We start from the raw sequence: 18,478 nt of genomic DNA on the forward strand, positions 1-18,478 counted from the left end.
AACCTACCTTACACTCTAATATGAATAAGGATGCATAGTAGCCTTCAAAGATGACTCTTGGGCCTTTCGACTCGCTTCGGCAACTTCGCCCTTTAAATGATAAGGGGGTGAGCCGCTCCAAGCATAAAGCGATAGTGAATCCCAAACTTTCCCACGCTCATCCAAACCGGCCTCAAAAAGCGATCGGAAAGCAAAGCCCTTTTTTCCAATCCGAGCTATGACTTTCGTAGGCAATCAAGATGTGAATCCCTAGCTAATGAACGAAAGAGCGCACCTTATAAGCTGCAAGAGCCGATTTGTTCACAGATGATTTTTGAACACTTTAAAAAAAACTTTTCTAGATTTGAGCTATGCCTTGAGTGAGGTTGAAAACCGTTAGCAAGGCTACGAACCCTCTCGAAGGCTTACAAAAGAGTGCTTGCTTCCTAGATCAAGAGTATAAAAGAGAACCTCGCACAGAAAGAGCCGCTAGATAAGATAATAGGGTGCTGGGAATGGGAATGTGCTCTTTGAAAGAATAGGCTCTGGGACTGTTGACTTTTCTTTCTGTGTTTCTGCGGAAGAGGGGTTCTTCCCCATCAGTATTTACGGTTAACTCTTCGATGGTTGGTGGATTTCTGGGCTTTGATGCTTGTCTGGGCCGCAAGAAGCCTTGTTTTTGTCTTTCTCTGGCTTCCAGAGCCCTTCCGAATGACCTAGAATATAGTCTACTAGACTAGCCAAGAAAGAGTAACGTAGACTATATTCGCCCGTGGAGGTGAGTGGAGAAAGCTGTGAAGCTTCTAACTCTAATTACCAACTCGGGACTATATTAGTATAAAGCGGCATTATCCCTTTACTAAATCCTCCCTCGCTTACCACCATGAACAAGACCCATTTCGGAAGCATTTCTACATCTCTTTCTTTCTCACTTTCCTTCCTTTCTTCTATTTTTGAGGCCTCTTTCAGTTTCTTAGCTTCTTTCAGTTTCTTAGTAAGAATGGGTGAGGGTATTATGCCTAAATAGTAGACACAGGTAATAAATAAGAGAATACTAAAGATCCTAGCCATAGAATTTCTCCACGATCCGCTGCCGAATTTATTCCAATTCAGAATGCTCATTGAATGAGCATTCTTAATATTATGCCTTGAAGAGGACTCGAACCTTCACGCTCTTTAGCACGAGATTTTGAGTCTCGCGTGTCTACCATTTCACCACCAAGGCATCTTAAAAGTGAATCGTATTCCATGAATATGATATCTATCTAGTGTGATGTATGGAATATATAACAAAGGTGGATCTATTGATCGGTCATGTCATATAGGCCCGAGTTGGACATCCAATTGCTTTGATTTGAATTATCTAGAGAATGCAATGACATAGAATAAGATGTCATCTCATGTCCTCTTTAAATGGGGCACGAAGGCTAAAAGAAAAAGTAAGGTGCGAAGGGCACTCCTTAAACTGCTTTCTAGTTGAAGATGGAGGTGAGGGAAGACAGAAGGAATAGCATAATTAGTAACCTCTTGCAACATTCTTCTTGTATTAGTTAGAAATAAGACTATAAAAAGAGAATTTCTTTTGGTTAAGATAAAAATTAATGGATAGAAAGATTCATGGGTCGAAGCGAAAGGAGCTCAGCTCAGGGGCCTGTTTGCCTTGTTTCCAAGATCCGGTCTATCCGAGAGTTATCAGTATTTATCAAATCTGTTCCTATCTAACGGAACGCTATTGGATCAAATGACAAAGACATTGTTGAGAAAAAGATGGCTTTTCCTGGATGAAATAAAAATTGGATTCATGTAACATGTGTTAAGCATATAGTCTGAGTAGCATGATGTTCATTGTCACGTTAGGTAACTTGACTTATTTCCATCGATGAAATGAATCAATCTCGGTATGTCACAAATTCATGTAGTCCACAAAAAGGAACCCATGCAACGATAGGAAATCCTTTTTTTAGAGAGCCAATGCCTCATCCGACCTCTAGGTCCTGTCGGAGCCTTGGCCCGTGACTCGCTTTATTTCTAGGGGTGATAGAACATATCCCCCCCTGATAATAAGATTTTGCATATGAAAGATTAATAAAGTAGCAATTAATGCAAAAACAACCAATTGGAAAGCAAGAGTCATGCTTTTAATCCTCCAAGCTACCAACAAATCAACTATATACCATTTGATCCCTCTATCAACTAAAAAATATGAGACGCGTCTAATTATTTTCTTTCTCCTGACACTCACTGCGGTGACCTCATTCATTCTAACAACTCATTGCCCTATTTTCTCTAGGTCGAGTCTCTTCCGTAACAGACCTTACATAATGGTCGAGTCCCGAGAGCTCCTCATCCCTAATTGAGTTGAAAAATCTAAGCTATCAACCATCTCTCCTCTTCAATCTTATTGGACCCTTTGCATTTGACTTCTTATGGTGCTCTATCAGCTAGTTAGGTTAGCTAGCCATTCTTTTCCTACTCTTAGTTTCTATAAAGCAATATTGGATAGAGTACCTTGCTTAGGTCCATGTAGTCCAAATCTCCGGGCAAGAATACCTGATTATATCTCTATAATAAGCTGCGACGAAGTGAATCTCTCATCTGGAACCCTCGAACTCCCAACTTAACGGCTTGACTGCATTACCTTCCTTCGTCACCTTCTTAACTACTGACAGCATCATCCCGAATTTTGTTTGTCTCATACAAAACGAATCTCAGTCCTCTTATTTTCTAATCGCAGGGCTTCAGGTGGCTTTTTTTATGAATAGTTTCAATCAAAATTCCATCTTTTGTACCTAGTGATTGCCCGGGTCGATCATATGAAAAACGTAATTGATTCTTTTATTTCTTTGGGCCACTGGCCATCTGCCGGGAGTTTCGGGTTTAATACCGATATTTTAGCAACAAATCCAATAAATCTAAGTATAGTGCTTGGTGTATTGATTTTTTTTTGGAAAGAGAGTGTGTGCGAGTTGTTTATTTCAAGAATAGGCTGGACCAACCAGCTATACCATCACCCTAACAAACTAGATGCACGTATCAAGGCGTTCTGCCAACGAGCGAAGGCGATAGCTCAAGAAAGGGGATTCAGCCCCGGCAAATGCGATGCAGTGAAAGACGATCCTATCAGCCATGAAGTACGCATAAGCGGGAATGGGCAAAAAAGACGGTTATAAGGCATCTAGAGGACCTATTTTCGGCTGGTCATAACCAGAACTCTTAGGTTAGGGGGACGAGACTAGTTCATTGACCCAGACCATGGCCTGAGACCGTTGGGAGGGGGCTTGGCACACTGGGAAAGATTTTCTTAAAAAACATACTACAGCTTAGCACGCTTGGAGTGGGGGTCAAATCATTCTGTAAAGATTGGAGGGAATAATGATTTTCACTATTCGCCAAAGTTATAGATAAGAGAAGGGCTTAGCGCAAGGAAAACCAGCTAGCAGGTGAGAATAAACAACTACCATTGTTGCTGACAGCTACACGGATTCACCACTACTTATGAATTCTTACTCCTGCTCCTAGACAAACTGACGAAGCTAGGAAAGAAGTAGCTCGATGGATAATGCTCTTTTCACGCCTTTAAGTCACTGACATTTCCTGTTCTTAGCTCGGATTAGCAGGCTTGATCATTCAATCATATAATCATGCCTCCAGAGTGACTTCATTTCACATTATGAATCTGGGATTACCTGTTAGGTAGAACTAAGATCTGTTGTTAGCTTCTTTAAGTCTTACCTTCTCTTTCAGCCGATTCAATCTCATCTATCTTACTTTGTCGATTAAGCAGCCCTGGAATCACTTTACTCTCGTGCATTTCAAGTATTGTATTAAAGTCTAAAAGATAATAAGCATCTTCCTTTTCTTTTTGATGATATACGAAGCGCCAAGCCTGCATTGCGGTACAGCATATTCCGATGTATGGTAAAGTGACCATTCACACTAACTTCATAGGGCACTTGAAGGAGGAATAAGACCAAAAAGAAGGAGAACTAATGACGGGAAGAGAAGATAGTTAGTTTCTAAAGGCTGGACCAATCAAACCATATCGTATCGAACCATAGCGGGAGCGAGGAGCACATATTCTTTATTACTGACTTTTCGTGTTTGATCGCATCAACAGGAGTCGGTGCTTGGAGTTTCCGCCTATTTCAACAATGAAAATAAAGGACTTCCTTATCTTAAGGCTGTCACTAAATGAATCTGGTAACTAATGCTGCCAGAGAGGCTGAGGTGAGTATCATCGCACCGCCTCCTCCACACTTCTTTTTCTTTTTTCAGCTTGATAGCTATGAAGTTATTATTTATGCTTTATAGCATTGAAGTCGGGCCTTCTTCTTTCTCTTCATTTATTTTATTTTCTCATATTTTGCGCTTCTGCTAGGGAATCGTTCGGCGGGTTATATCAATAGAAAAAAAGAAGAGATTTATAGTTTTTTCAGCTTGATCGGAATCGATTCTATGATTGAATAGCTAAAGTCCTGCTTAGTAGTAGAAACTCGGAGAGACAGATAGAGAGGGGACTCTTTCATACTCACTAACTCCTAGGATAAGAAGTAGGTCCCTTGTTTTTGGCAGGAAGAGTTCCAGCCTTTGTTGCCCCTCGGTAGAGTGAGTCTACTTAGCGAACTGTCATGGCGCGGAGATCTATTGATCAATATGAATCTCGAGAGTAGATGGTTGATCGCCGCCTCCTTGTCCTGGAGGCTCTCCGGCCGAGGAGGGGCTTGGATCACAGCTTCTCGCTTAGCTAAATGCCTCCTTCTTTTTTGACATATGCGGCGGTGGGTAACCAGAGAAGGGGGGATAAATTCTTTCTCCTTTGCCTTGCTCAATCTTCCTTTTCTGATTGAAAGTAGCAAGGCCCATGAATCCGCTGGACATCTCAGCGGCGGGATTTGATACCCGCATCCGATCGAAGTTACATTTTAGTGCTCCCCTAACATAAAAAAAGGGGATCTTTTTCTTTGTGAGTCGCTTTGCGTAAGACATTGCTTAGGACCAACGCCCAGGAAAGAAATAATAAGACTTAGTCTCATTGCCAGCAGGGAAGAAGCCATTGGCTGCAAGTGGATTACAAGATTAAGCATAAAACAAATGGCTCGGTAGATAGATACAAGGCTAGATTAGTAGCTAAAGGATTCCTTCAAGAATATTGAGTCGAACCCCTTTCCAACCAGTCAAGTGGCCCAAGGGCCCCTGCTCGCGAAGTAGACAGCAAGCAGCAAGCAAGAGCTTCTCAGCCCCCTAACCTCTCTCTTTTTTTAGAATACTTCTTATTTGTTTTAGGTAAGCTTTGAAGCTGGCTGCTCTGCTATACTATACTAGTTGTAGGGCGCTAGCGCTTGACTAATATAATAGAAAGTAAAGGGACTCTATTATGATCTTACGAATATAAAGATCTCAAAATGGAAGAACGAGCTCTTTTTCTCGCCCTCAAGGTCAGGCAAGGCAGTCTAAGAGGCTAAGGAAGAGTTGGGGTAATGTTGTGTGTGCCAATTGAAGTCATTCTAAAAGCTCCTTCATTTGTGTCCTAGTTGCTGATCAAGCTAATAAAGACTAAAAAAGACCAATCACTTGCTTATTCACCAGCTTGGGTTCGGTTGCAGATGCGATTGATTATGCCATTTTTGCTTTCGGTGGAAGAGAATGACGAAGATCTAGGCAATCACATTCATGGAGAGGCCAAGTGATGGGTTACGGTTCTGGGACAGGTGAGGTTTTGGTTGGAAATGCCTTCTTGGGTGACTCTTTCCTTTGATAGCATACTTTAGTAGTGGAAGGTGTCGAATGATGGCCGACTTGGCTTTTCGATTGATTAGCTTATGGATGGAAGGTTCGGACAAGAATTCCTAGGCCGAGTGTTGGGCTTTTGGGATCAAAGAATCTTAAGAATTGCCTCTCTTACTTTCATCTTTGGTTGATGAATTCAGACTGCCCCTCCATCTGAATAAAAGCCCTAGGGAATATGAAAGCTACCCACCGGATCTTGGAAACAAGGCACACAGGCCCCTGAACTGAGCTCCTTTCGCTTCAACCCATGAATCTTTCTATCCATTAATCTTTATCTTAACCAAAAGGAATTCTCTTTTTCTAGTCTTATTTCTAACTAATACAAGAAGAATGCTGCAAGAGGTTACTAATTATGTTATTCCTTCTGTCTTCCCTCACCTCCATCTTCAACTAGAAAGTGGTTTAAGGAGTGCCCTTTGCACCTTACTTTTTCTTTTAGCCTTCGTGCCCATTTAAAGAGGACATGAGATGACATCTTATTCTATATCATTTGCTTTCCTTAGGACTAGACTAAGTTAAACCATGTCTTTTTTCATTGGCATTGACCTACTTACTTTGACAGTTGTGATTCTGCTTTCATGTCTTGGATTGAGCTTTCACCCCGACACCTGCGCATACGTGCTCCTTTACTGCCTACGCTCACAAAAGACAAAGTCACTCACATGAATCCATGGACCTTACTTACTGAAGGAAGATTTTTCTACCCTTTACTTCTCTAATAGCCCCATTGAATAGACGGATTCTTAACCTCGCCAAAGAGATTCACTTAAGCTTCTAGCTGGCTTCCGTCACTTCCTTTCAGCTACTCTCGCTTGAGAGGAAAAGGGTGGCTCTTCCCGTACTGTCTGAGTTCACATTCCCTGATCCCGCTGTTATTGCTTGACTAGCTTACTTCAAAAGCTGTCATGTGAGAAACCAAAGAGGATGGCTAACAAGGGGAAGAAAGAAAGCTTCTAGCGTCAGAGTGATGCTCCTAGCGTATGCCGGTAGAAAAATGAAAGTCGTTGCCAGAGGAAGCCTATTAGTAGCTAAGGTGAAGCCTGATTTCGTGTGGTTTACAACTTTCAAAGCGCTTTCTTTCTTCATCTGCCCCATCTATTTACTTAGCTGACAATCGTATAGAGTGTGATACCTGCCCTCTAAAATGGGATTTAGGAAGTAGACTCCTCGCCCTATAATAAAAGAGCTCTATGTAGCACTTTAGCTTTTGCGCTTTATAAAAAGGAGCTAAGCAAGGGGAGAGCTTATGCCCGGCTAATTGAATGGAGTTCCCAGCTTTAAAGAATCAAGTTCAAGTACCGAGGAGATTCATGACTCAGAAAAAGACTCGACCCTTCCATATCCTAATGAGAGAGCGGTCTCTGGAAGATGAAATGCGACGTTTAAAACCCCTCGTGTTAACAGAACCCCTGAAAGGGGGTAAACGTGCCATAAAAGGGATTTTAGTGGTCTCTTAAAAGGAATCTTTCTATAATTGCACTAGCTCACTAGATCGGTAACAGAAGATAAAGGATTCTCTCTTGACTACGGCACCCGCGGTGAGCCTCTTGCCCAAAATAAGGTCACCTTCACAAAGGCTTGTAATCCAACTAAGCGAAAGAGGTCTATCTCTTCCAACATTTTCTTACTTCTATCCCTTTGAATAGCAAAGTTGCCCGTATCTCGTAAGGCCAAGAGTTCTGTCATTCCTCTCTGTCAACTCAAAGTCTAAGGCAAGGAACTTTCAATTCCAGAGGTGCCCAAGCCATCCTTACTTCATCTTCACTTTATCCTTATACACCTGCTAGACACCAAAGGTAGGGCTAGTGACTGGAGTGAAGTCGTAACAAGGTAGCCGTACTGGAAGGTGCGGCTGGATCACCTCCTTTTTTGGCTGCCATTGTTATTGCTATATACCGTCTATCTATATATTTCATAAAAAGACTTTTTTAGTAAGATCTTATATCATCTGTTCTAAGAGCTATGGGATCCCCCTCTATCACCGGGAGCCCGAGCGGTATTAAGAATTGCTTATAAAAGGAGAACTGGCTAATGAAGCCTAGCTCGTTTAGGTCCTGCCGTTCCTACCTATCTATCATTGGTCAACTCGGGTTGTATTCTATCACTAATTACCAAAGAATCGATTAGTAGTTTGCCTGTGCCAGAAGACCTTCTCACAAATGATTTCTAGTCAGTGTGCCGCGAGTGGCTTCTCGATGGAACGCCTCACTTCTCTTACTTTTAGTGCTCATCTTCTGATCCCTAGGTTGCAGCACTTCCAGTCGTTAACTCCTCGCGCCACTGCTGCCGTTTCTAGGACTGGCTGACGCCTCACCTGCACAGGTACCTACGTAGTGTAGTCTCGGTCGCATATTCAACATAGCGTTCAGACTCATGTGCCTTCCAGAGCCAGGGGTATTCAAGCCTGCTGCGTACGATTAGCTAGCCTTGCGGCGGCAAAAGGATTAGACATCCCCCTATGCTACGGTTCCCTGCGGTCCAAATCCAGTGCCGCTTTAGGTTAGGGAGCTGGATGATAATAGCTCCCCCGCATCCCAAAGCGTGCTGCCCTCCTAGGCGCGCAACACTAAGTAATCCAAGCTAACCCACATTACTGACTAACGGTGGATAATCATATTTCTTAGAGGTACTAAATACAGAACCATGCCTGTCTGTTGGAGCGAATTGGATGATCGGGCCAAGGGCTGCCCCCTCTTCCCCTCACTCTCTTTTCCCTAATATGAACCTTGAGTCATCAAAGCCTTTCTAACTCGGCCTGGCCCAGTCGCCCTACGCGACTGGCGCTTTAAAAGGTGAAACTCTCGGTCGTAGTTTGGGGACCTATCTTCAGTAGGGGCCGTCGAGAGGCTAAAGAAAAAGTCAAGTCCATCAACTGATGAAGAGAAGAAGGAAATGTCTCTTGTTCCTTATTCTTATGCAGTTGGTAGTTTGATGTATGCCATGGTTTTCACTAGGCCAGATATTGCATTGAATTCGCCAATTTTCGAACTTTTCTTTGATTCTTGACACATTTCAGAGCTCCTATTTTGACTGGGAAACCTACTAAACCAGAGAAAAGAGCAGGTAGCGAATGTTCAAGCAATGAGATCCTCCTTTGTCCACCTGAAGCTGAAGTAAATGAACGGAAGGAGTTGAACTATGTCCCTGGCTTTCCATGTATCCATTCCTGGGGGATAAGATGAAGCTATAACTTGCAAGAACTAACTAGTTAGTAGGCTCACACTTCGACGAGCTACGTTCTTTTTCTAACTAATTACTTTCAAGTAGAGTACTGGACATAGAAAGACTTTACTTAATAGAGTAAGGTAAGGAGTAATTAGGGTAGGCGCAATCAGTCACGATTCCCGTCCTTACCAGTAATATCTATCTTCCCTTTATCAGTCTTTTACTTCTTTCCTAGGGAGCAAGAAAAGGGCAGCCATTAGCTCATCCGTAGATTGCCCCCAATTAGTAAGTAAGCCTTCGGTTACCGTGGTTATTTTCTTCGCCATAATTCCAGTTCAATGTCAATGACGGTGAAGGAAAGATAATCTGATAAGATAAGTGTTGATTAGGTTAATTTTTGAATGTGCTCTGCACTCTCTTCCATCCCCTAGACCACGGTAACCTTCGTAACCAAAGCATCACGACAACATCCAAAGGTGACAGTAAGCACCGGGTAAAGTGACTCACTTGAATGTTGAGCTGCGGGCAGAGGGGGGTTTATCGATAGTCCAAAACTAGTGATCTAGGCTTCTCCAGCAAAGAATCGACACATGCCGAGTAGACTACAATTTGTGGCATGGGATTTGGGTTACAAGCAGGTCATTCTTGAAACAGATTTGGAATATTGTTTGCATGTTGTGATTCATTTGATTTCCTCTAATCACCCTCAAGCACAACTGATCCAAGCTTGCAATAATCTTGTTCAAAGGGATTGGCAGTGCTTTTGTAAGCGACTCGCTTTCGCTACAGCTATGATGGGTTCCCTTAACCAAGCCACTGCCTATGAGTCGCCGGCTCATTCTTCAACAGGCACGCGGTCAAAGCCCTGGCTCCTCCCACTGCTTGGGAGCTTACGCTTTCATGTTCTATTTCACTCTTGGGGGTTCTTTACCCTCATGGTACTACTTCGCTATCGGTCACCCAGAAGTATTTAGCCTTGCAAGGTGGTCCTTGCTGATTCATATGAGATTCCACGTGCCCCATGCTACTCGGGTCAGAGCCTAAGGTAGTGATGCTTTCGGCTACTGGACTTTCGCCATCTAGGGTACAACATTCGGGCTGCTTCTCCTAGCTGGACGATGCTTGTATTGCTCTACCACAACCCTATTTTCACGGTTTAGGTAGCTCCCATTTCGCCCGCCGCTACTACGGGAATCGCTTTTGCTTTCTTTTCCTCGGGCTACTAAGATCTTTCAGTTCGCCTGGTTCTCTCTTGCCTGCCCATGAATTCAGCAGCAGTTTTTTGAAAAGATCAAGCTCATAATTATTGGAAGAATTCTTAACGTCGGAAGAATAAGTTCTTTCTTTAACCTTCTACTTTAACAGAACCTTAGGACTTATCTTGAGTTGGGCATCCCTGACTGCATTCCTGACTAGAGAAGGGAATGCGGTGAATCATCAGTTTGGATCGAAGAATAGGCACCCACGAATTAGTAGCATATTTGCGGGATCTATCGAGTGGAAAATCGGGAAGACTGTCGATACACCGAAGAGCTACCAAACACGATCACCAACAAGAGAGTAGCAAGTGCTGGCTTGGGGCTCAGAGCTCCTTAAGCTTGGGTTCACTTTCGCCTCTCTCTAAAAATTGCAGTCATGGTAAAATCTTGGTTTATTGTTTCATCAGGGACTCCCAAGCACACGAGTTTTCTACATATCAAAATAGAAGGCTTGTTATTCAACAGTATAACATGACTTATATACTCATGTCAACCAAGGTGTATGTGGATCTGTTCCAATTTTGTTTGAAGTTGATTGGAAAAATACAGACTTCTCTATGGCGGTGAATCGGGTTGAAAGTGAAAGCTGCCAAAAACTGGCAGAAAGCTCTCGAAACTGGAACACAAGATTCCCCTTTTCTGTGGAAAAGGCCCGTATCAATAATTCTGATTTTACGTATGGAAAATTCCTCAATATCTTGTTCATTTGCAACAAAATATTTTCTTTGTGCGTCGGTAAAAAAAAACATGCTTTTTGGTGACGAACGTATAACTTGTACAAATCTTTCCAGTTTCCAAGTTGATCCGATCCATTTGTTCGTAGAGCTATTTACTCAATCGCAGACATTTTTGGAACACCGGGAATCAGCCTGATTCTATCTCTTTTTATTTTGTTTGAATTAAGGAAGGATCCCAAAGAATCAATCTTTCTTTTTGTTGTTGAATCTCTCTTTGATTAATCAATGTGTGATATTTCGAATCCTCATTACTAATGGGGAACAGCGTAGCGACGGATAATTCAGAATCAGAATAGGCCCAGTCTAGGGGCCAAATCAATAGGAAATGCTATTTGCTTTGTAAGAATAAGAATGAACTTCTATGAAAGAGTTTCACGGGAATTGTCTTGATCGTTGGATATCATTGAGAAGGAAATAATCTGCTCCCTTTTTTTCCGTTGAAGAATAGAGATCCCTTCCCCTCACTTTCCAAAATGATGAATATGAAGTTCGGGAGGCTGCAGGTACTATGGATCCTCTGACACCCAATCGGGTTGCTTTCCCAGGTCTCGTCGGTGTTGCCTGTATGTCGTGATGTGCCTTGAGATGGCCATCTCCTGTCCCCCTTCCAGTGGGGAACCCACTCCCCGATCGTTGCTCTGCTACGTCTGGCCCGTCCTCTAGGCACCTTTGGAAGGCAGGGAGTATGACAACGTACACGTTTCTCTTTACTCCATAGGGCCTTCTCATCAGTTGCAGGGTTTGGTGGCCCGAAATTAACTTGGCTTCGCCAAAAAGCCTCATCTCTAAAAGCCTGGCTCGCGAGGCGTCCCTCTCGCAGTAGGGTTCCAACCCTTGTCGTCTAAATGGAAGTAGACCAATATTGGAAGAAATGTGAAAGTAGGGGCTGCTAAGCGCCCAGACCCAGAATTCAATGAAAATGGAGTTCTTGGTACCGGTCAAGCATAAATAATATGAATAGCAAGCCAGTACTATATTTATAGATTGGAAAGAAGGGACTCTCCAAAGAGAGGCCCGAATGGAATAAAGTTGTGTTGTTTGGAGAGATCATCATAAATGATTAAAGTGTGTCGTTCATGATACAAAAATATTCAGCTAGAGCTGCTCCTGTATAAGGAGCAAGGTATTGTAATGTAGCAGGGGAATCCACCATTTCGGCTACCACAATAGTGTATTCCATCGCTTCCCTTTCCTGTAAAATTGTTACTACTTGGGCCACAGAAGACGTTTTTTGCCCAATAGCTACATAAACACATAAACCATTTTGAATGTCATGTTCTCTTCTCCGGCATAACATAAAAGAAAGTCTCACAGTTTGATGGCATAGAGAAGCTTTTGATCATCCACCAGCTCTGCGCAAAGTTGTGTCTTTGTTTGGTTTGGTTTGTTGTGTTTGCATGTATGGTATGGGCAAAAAATCATCCCACATAGAAAGAAAGAGCACAGAGCCCCGACCCGACCTGTAGGTCCGCTAACGTAAAGTGAAGAGTTGAGCCTGAACTGGCTTAGCGGTTCAAATATTGGTGACTCGAGATAACTCTCTTCAATTATTCCTGGGATGGGAGGGAGTAGGTCTTGCGCCTACTTATAGCCTATCAACAGGTCAGTCAATATCAGTAGGGGTCCTCTTGCCTAACGGAGTCAGCCCAACATCTTGTGGCGGTAACAGAACAACAGGGAAAGACCCGGCCCAGGACGAGCTTTATTTATTGTTGAGAGAATGGGGAGTGAATCGAATTCTGTTTTCGTTCTTTGGGGGCTTTCGGCCCCTCTCGATCTTTTTTGTAGTTGAGAAGGGGGAAGGAGTCTAAATCAATGGACATTAATGAAACATCATTGATGAACGTTGCACATGACACGATCAATTCGACTCAAGGTCCAACGCTAATAGAAGTTGCTTACTTTCCTAGTAGCAAAGGAAAGGAGCTGAAAGCCACTGTAAGGAGAGGGCAAGGCTTTTTTTATAGTAATAGTGGGCCGGTCTCATGAGATCTATGCCGGCCGTCGGAATCAAACGAAGGTCGAAGGACCATTCGATTCAGTTGAATAGCCAGAATGAGAGGTCGATGGCCTTCTTTCTATTCGAATTTGAACCTGAAGTAGGATTCAGGATGTCTACTCTTTCGTTTACATACGGAAGCTCCCGATTAGTCGCAATCGCACTTCTGTACAATATCCAACGCATATTAAAGCACTTACCAGCCAAGCATCAATAGAGTAGCCTGTGGATTGGTGCCCGGTGACACGGTAAAGGTTGAACCATCAACAACTCTGAGTGCCCCAAAAAGTCTTAAGTTCCTATCAACCACTTTCCCAACAAGGAAGCCGCCAGAGGGTCCACGTTAAATAGATTGGGCTCACAGAGTACTTTAGGGTTAGAGTGAAGAGCCACAAAATAACCTATCAGGAACTGTATAAAAAAGGGTCGAGAACTACATAGATCTGAGACTCCTTCCATTCAGCTCTCTAACTAAAGGAATTAATCTCCTTAGCTTTTGGAGTCATCCCCGTAGACCCTATGACTTATGTCTAGTGTTCAAAACATTTATAGTCGAAAGTCACTCGGTTCGGGAAAGCATCTTCTCTCTTTTGCTTAGTTGGATAACCACTTAGACTGAGAGTTGTCAAAGGGGCTTCTTACTTCCCAAACAGATCCTCCTACATCTATATATAAATGCTGGTTTATCAGGAATACGCAAGAAAAGAACTTCGAATTGTTGATTAATCGTCAGAGATGGCTTAGAACCAATAGTTCATTATCTAATGGATCTTTCCGTTCTAATACTCTATTTGAGAGTTATCATTATTTATCAAATCTGTTCTTATCTAACGGAATGGAAGCCACATTCATTCGATCTTTAAACCAACTCAACTGAAGGACTCAACGACTGGGGCGGGCGCTAACGCGACCTTCCTTCAGCTGGCTTCGCCCTATCTATTCATCTATTTTCTCAAATGGATATTTAGGGATCTCTCGAACTAGAGCAATCGGTTATATTCTTGTTGAGAGGGACAATTGTAGAGTTCCTTCTTTACTTCTGCCCAATACTCCCCCCTCTCTTTAGAGAGCATAAAAGGGCTATTTTCATTTTCCAGTCTAAAAATCCGATTTCGGAGTGAAGATTCATAGCCGTTCAAAAGTCAGACTGTCGTAAGCCCGACACTATTCTATTTACTCTCTCAAATGAGGGGCTGGTTTATTTTCCTATAGGGACCATCTCCTGTCATCCCTTAGCCCTGTCCTATCATCCGTATAATGGAGTTCGTCATTTATTGATGGATTTTTTGGAATTTTTCTTTCTTAGAATTGGAAGAAAAAGATTGAAATGACTATGCAAAATTGAACCTATACCTTTCTTTGAGATTGAAACTTCCAATTCTGCATTTTTTTCTTATGAAATGTTTATTATTTGTTGATAGATCTAAAGCTTATGCCGTAGAAGCTGACATCAGGCTATTGGCCTTTTATCTGCATCTTCCCTCGTAGAGTGGCATCTTTTATAAGAAAAGACTTTCTCAGTGGAACTAAAAAAAAAGAGTTTGAGCTCTTTTTTTTTGTTGACTTTTAGCCACGCGCGGCGACAGATGAAGTTTGACATCAATAAAGAGAAAGACTTTCTTCTAAAATGTGTCATCCCATCTTTCATGCTTCTGGTTTTGTGGAAGGTGAAAGGGCCAGGGACAGAACTCCGGGCACATAACTCCTGGGGGAGCACTCTCCAGGAACATAACAACATTCTGTCACCATGAGCTTAGGGCATTGGATTAGGATTCCCCCACCTCATAAAACATCATTTGATGCTTCTAACACATATGATATGAAAAAAGATGAGTCTTTATTCGCCTTATCAGGCATAGTTTCTTTTCTATTGATTCAAACACTGTACCTATGGGATAGGGATCGAGGAAGGGGAAAAATCGAAGATTTCACATGGTACTTTTATCAATCTGATTTATTTTGGGTCTAATTTTGAGCCGAAGCTCTATTTATTGCCCTATTCCCTTTCCTGGCCAAAGTCGTATATCTTTTTGATCAGAGGTTGAATCGATCATCAGAAGAAGAATTAGGCCTAAAATTAGGATACATTCTGGGAAAATCAAACTTCCATCGAAGAGAAGCAAATGAAAGGCTTTCATCAAAATTCTTGTAGAATCGAGAATGAAGTTTTCATTGAAAACTGCCGCAGAACGAAGCAAGGCTGTCGGTTGAGGCCTCCAATTTTGGGGAGACTTCTTTTGTCTTTATCTTACTTCCAAGTCGGTCGGGTATCTCTTTATGGATGAAATTTCCCAATTCGCACCGTCTTCTTCGGGTGGAATGTATGGGAACTCAATTCCACCCAATTCTGATTCCACTATATTCGCGGCGGGGGGCACGACCCGGGATGAGAATTTTGGTTTAGCTATAACTTCAGCTCTATTTATTGGTCTAAGCAAGATAAGACTTATTTAAATTGAATATTTAAAATGAACAATTCATAAAAAGAAATCCTTCTATGGGATTACGTGTATTCTATATTTACTTACGTTAACAATTGTCAATTCTCGTTCATTGTCATTGAGATTTAGGTCAATTCGGAGCTGAACTCCTTTCGCTTCGACCCATGAATCTTTCTATCCATTAATCTTTATCTTAACCAAAAGGAATTCTCTTTTTCTAGTCTTATTTCTAACTAATACAAGAAGAATGCTGCAAGAGGTTACTAATTATGCTATTCCTTCTGTCTTCCCTCACCTCCATCTTCAACCATCCTTACCTTCAATCCAATATGATTCTGATTCCACGAAAAGTCTTTCAAGTTCAGATACGATCACCCAATATAACCCTCATTAACTGCCCTAGCTTCTTGCCCATCGGGCATGGTGGCACATCCTTCTTGATTGGGCATCTTTCAGAGAGAAAACTGCATATGAATCAGGCACACTCTAACCCCTGAACTTCCCTCCTAGATGCGGGTGCTTTACTTCCTGCTCTTTGTCCATTCGGAGAATAAGGTCAATATTCAATTTTCAACGCCCTTACGAGGTAGTGATGATTTAAACTACTCGTGTTGGCATGAAAGTCAGCCCGGTAAACTAATTCCATTCTGCTACTAGGGTTCCAAACCTTCTCCTGAGTTCTAGAATCTATAAATACCTTTTCTGCCTTTTTTGATCCCAATTTCCACTCTTTCTATAAGGAAAAACCTCACCATACTACGCTGCACTTCGACACAGGAGAAGAGGACCGGGCGCTTTGTATCTTCGGGATAGGAGTTGGCGGTCTTCTTTAAGAGAACTTCAATCTAATACTCATAACTATACCCTTTGGGTTGAATTGCCATAATAGGGGCCTTCCTCAAGGGAGGAGTTCATACCCAGAGAAAGAAAGCAGACTACTAAATCGACTATTTCAACATATTGTTTGCACTAGTCTCATAGCCATCTCTTTTAACATAACCTTTCGGCGTCTTCCTTTATGCTTCCCTCAAATCCCCTTGGTCGTCCCTTTATTCAATATCCATCATGCTAAGAATAGGGGGTTTGGGAAGAATACGGGCTTTGTTTCAGTCAGGTGTTGAACTCTTTTATCTTCGCCAAGATGCTTTCTCAGCAATCTTTTCTCATCCTGAAGTTGATCTCCTATCCTCTACTAACCCACCCCAATCAGCATTACTATAGATTTCCACTCTCCCATGGCCATGATTAGTATAGATCATACCTTTGCAAAGATAACCTTTGAGGTACCTTAAGATTCTGTATACTACATGTAGGTGTGCTTGACAAGGAGCATGCAGGGAAATATGGTCCGAAGAATCTCGATAGTAGTTTTATGAACAATCCTTTGCGGGATTGGATTTTTTTTAGATTGGAAATGCCATAAAGCACGACCCAAGATCCATGATATGAAAGCAAAAATCAGAATAACGAAGAAAAAGACATCGTGATGTAAGTCTGTTATTCCTTGCATTATAGGTGTTGCTGCGTCTTGAGATGCTAATTGCCATGGTTCCGCTGCATCACAAGGAGCAATTATGAGGAATAGCTGTTCTAGAACAGTAATTTGGTTTGGTTTTTTCTTTGACTGCTCTGCTCCCAAAAAGAGAGACTTTTTCTTGCTCACGGAAATCGCCGGTTGGGTTGGTCCAACCAAGAAAGACATGGGATGGGATTCCTTGGGCATTGATTGGGCCGAGTTTAGTAAAGACTGGCTACAATGAAAGATCCTTCACTGCACACAAACTAGATATCTGTCTTCATTATCGGCTATGTCCTATCGGAGATAGAGCAGCGGGAGGTTGCGTCAAATCAACTGATTGAACAGACCATCAAGACGCAGTTCACTACGCGCCGAATGATTCTTTGCTATTTACTCTTTCTTTGAGAAAAGTGTAAAACCTATCTAATTCATCTTAGGTCCATGTTAATACGAATTAGTGAAATGAAGGATGATTAAGAAGTGGAATAAGCAAGCAAAGAACCCAACCAAGAAAATTGAATCTCCTTGACCCGGGCACAGCGAGCAGTTTCCATGATGGAAAAAGCGGCATCGTTGACTCCAGAGAAGTAAGCGAAGGGCCGTCGGCAAGAAGCACCGGCATCGACAGCGGTAGTACGATTCTATCCATTCAAGTCTTGGTCTACCGGTGGGTCGTCCTATGAGTAAATCTCGCAAACACGCATCAAGGATTTGTTCTTGTGGGCCGGGGTGAATATTGCAGACCAGTGGATCTGGTGGTCGCAATCATTCGAACTTGGTAAAGGTGCCATACGCTCACCAATTACGTTGTGTTGAGCATGAATTCTGTGTTCCACTTGGGATGCGGACTCTTAGGGGTCTAATTTGCTTTCTATTTGACAGTACAAAAAATAGGAAGGGGTGGTTCTTTTATTGCTTTGACTTTGAGAAGAGGAAAAGAAAGCAAAAGCGATTCCTGTAGTAGCGGCGGGCGAAATGAGGCTGCCTAAACCGTGAAAACGAGGTTGTGGGAGAGCAATACAAGCGTCGTGCAGCTAGGCGAAGCAACCCAAATGCTGCATTAGGTCCTTTCAGTTGGCTAGAATCCATTACTTCAACAAAACTAGATCTTGTGGAATCATATTGAATATTTGATGATACATTCTGTACCTTGCTAAAAAACCAAAACAGTGTTCCATTCTTTTCGACGGCATACTTCCGCATTGGCGGCGAGTGGAGTGCCACAATCCCATTCATCATTTTCGATCTACATAAGCCAAAGCCCATAACCTTAAAGATATTGGAGATAAATCAATTTGCATCGATTTAACCCAAAACTTCTTGGCAAACTCAAAGGCGCACCAGTGTCCGATACGATAGGCTTAGCATAAAAAATAGTAACGTCGAGCCGATCCAGTAATTTTCTGTACTGTAGGGCCACTTGTTTATCGGTGATTAGAATATCATCACCTAACAAAGCGTAGTCCTTAAATGGACGATTAAGATGCGGGTATGCTTTCTTCGCCGCTGCAAAGCCCAAAATGGCATAACCAAATAATTGTTTTGCCAATGATGGATATTTGAAGAATCCGAAATATAGAATTTTTTTTTAA

The 18,478-nt window shown here is 42.3% G+C and overlaps 1 long non-coding RNA gene across 1 annotated transcript in view; it reads right to left on the minus strand.

Moving 5' to 3' along the window:
• Positions 1 to 9,729: 9,729 nt before the first annotated feature.
• Positions 9,730 to 18,478, minus strand: part of LOC124889415 — a 17,199-nt gene continuing 8,450 nt past the window's right edge. The window contains exons 2-3 of the long non-coding RNA XR_007048389.1: positions 13,578 to 13,582; positions 9,730 to 9,820 (exon numbers count right to left, since the gene is read on the minus strand). This is a non-coding gene — a long non-coding RNA (uncharacterized LOC124889415). The remainder of the gene's footprint in view (positions 9,821 to 13,577; positions 13,583 to 18,478) is intronic.

The sequence above is a fragment of the Capsicum annuum genome, chromosome 12 (assembly GCF_002878395.1).
Source record: "Capsicum annuum cultivar UCD-10X-F1 chromosome 12, UCD10Xv1.1, whole genome shotgun sequence".
NCBI classification, from domain to species: Eukaryota; Viridiplantae; Streptophyta; class Magnoliopsida; order Solanales; family Solanaceae; genus Capsicum; species Capsicum annuum.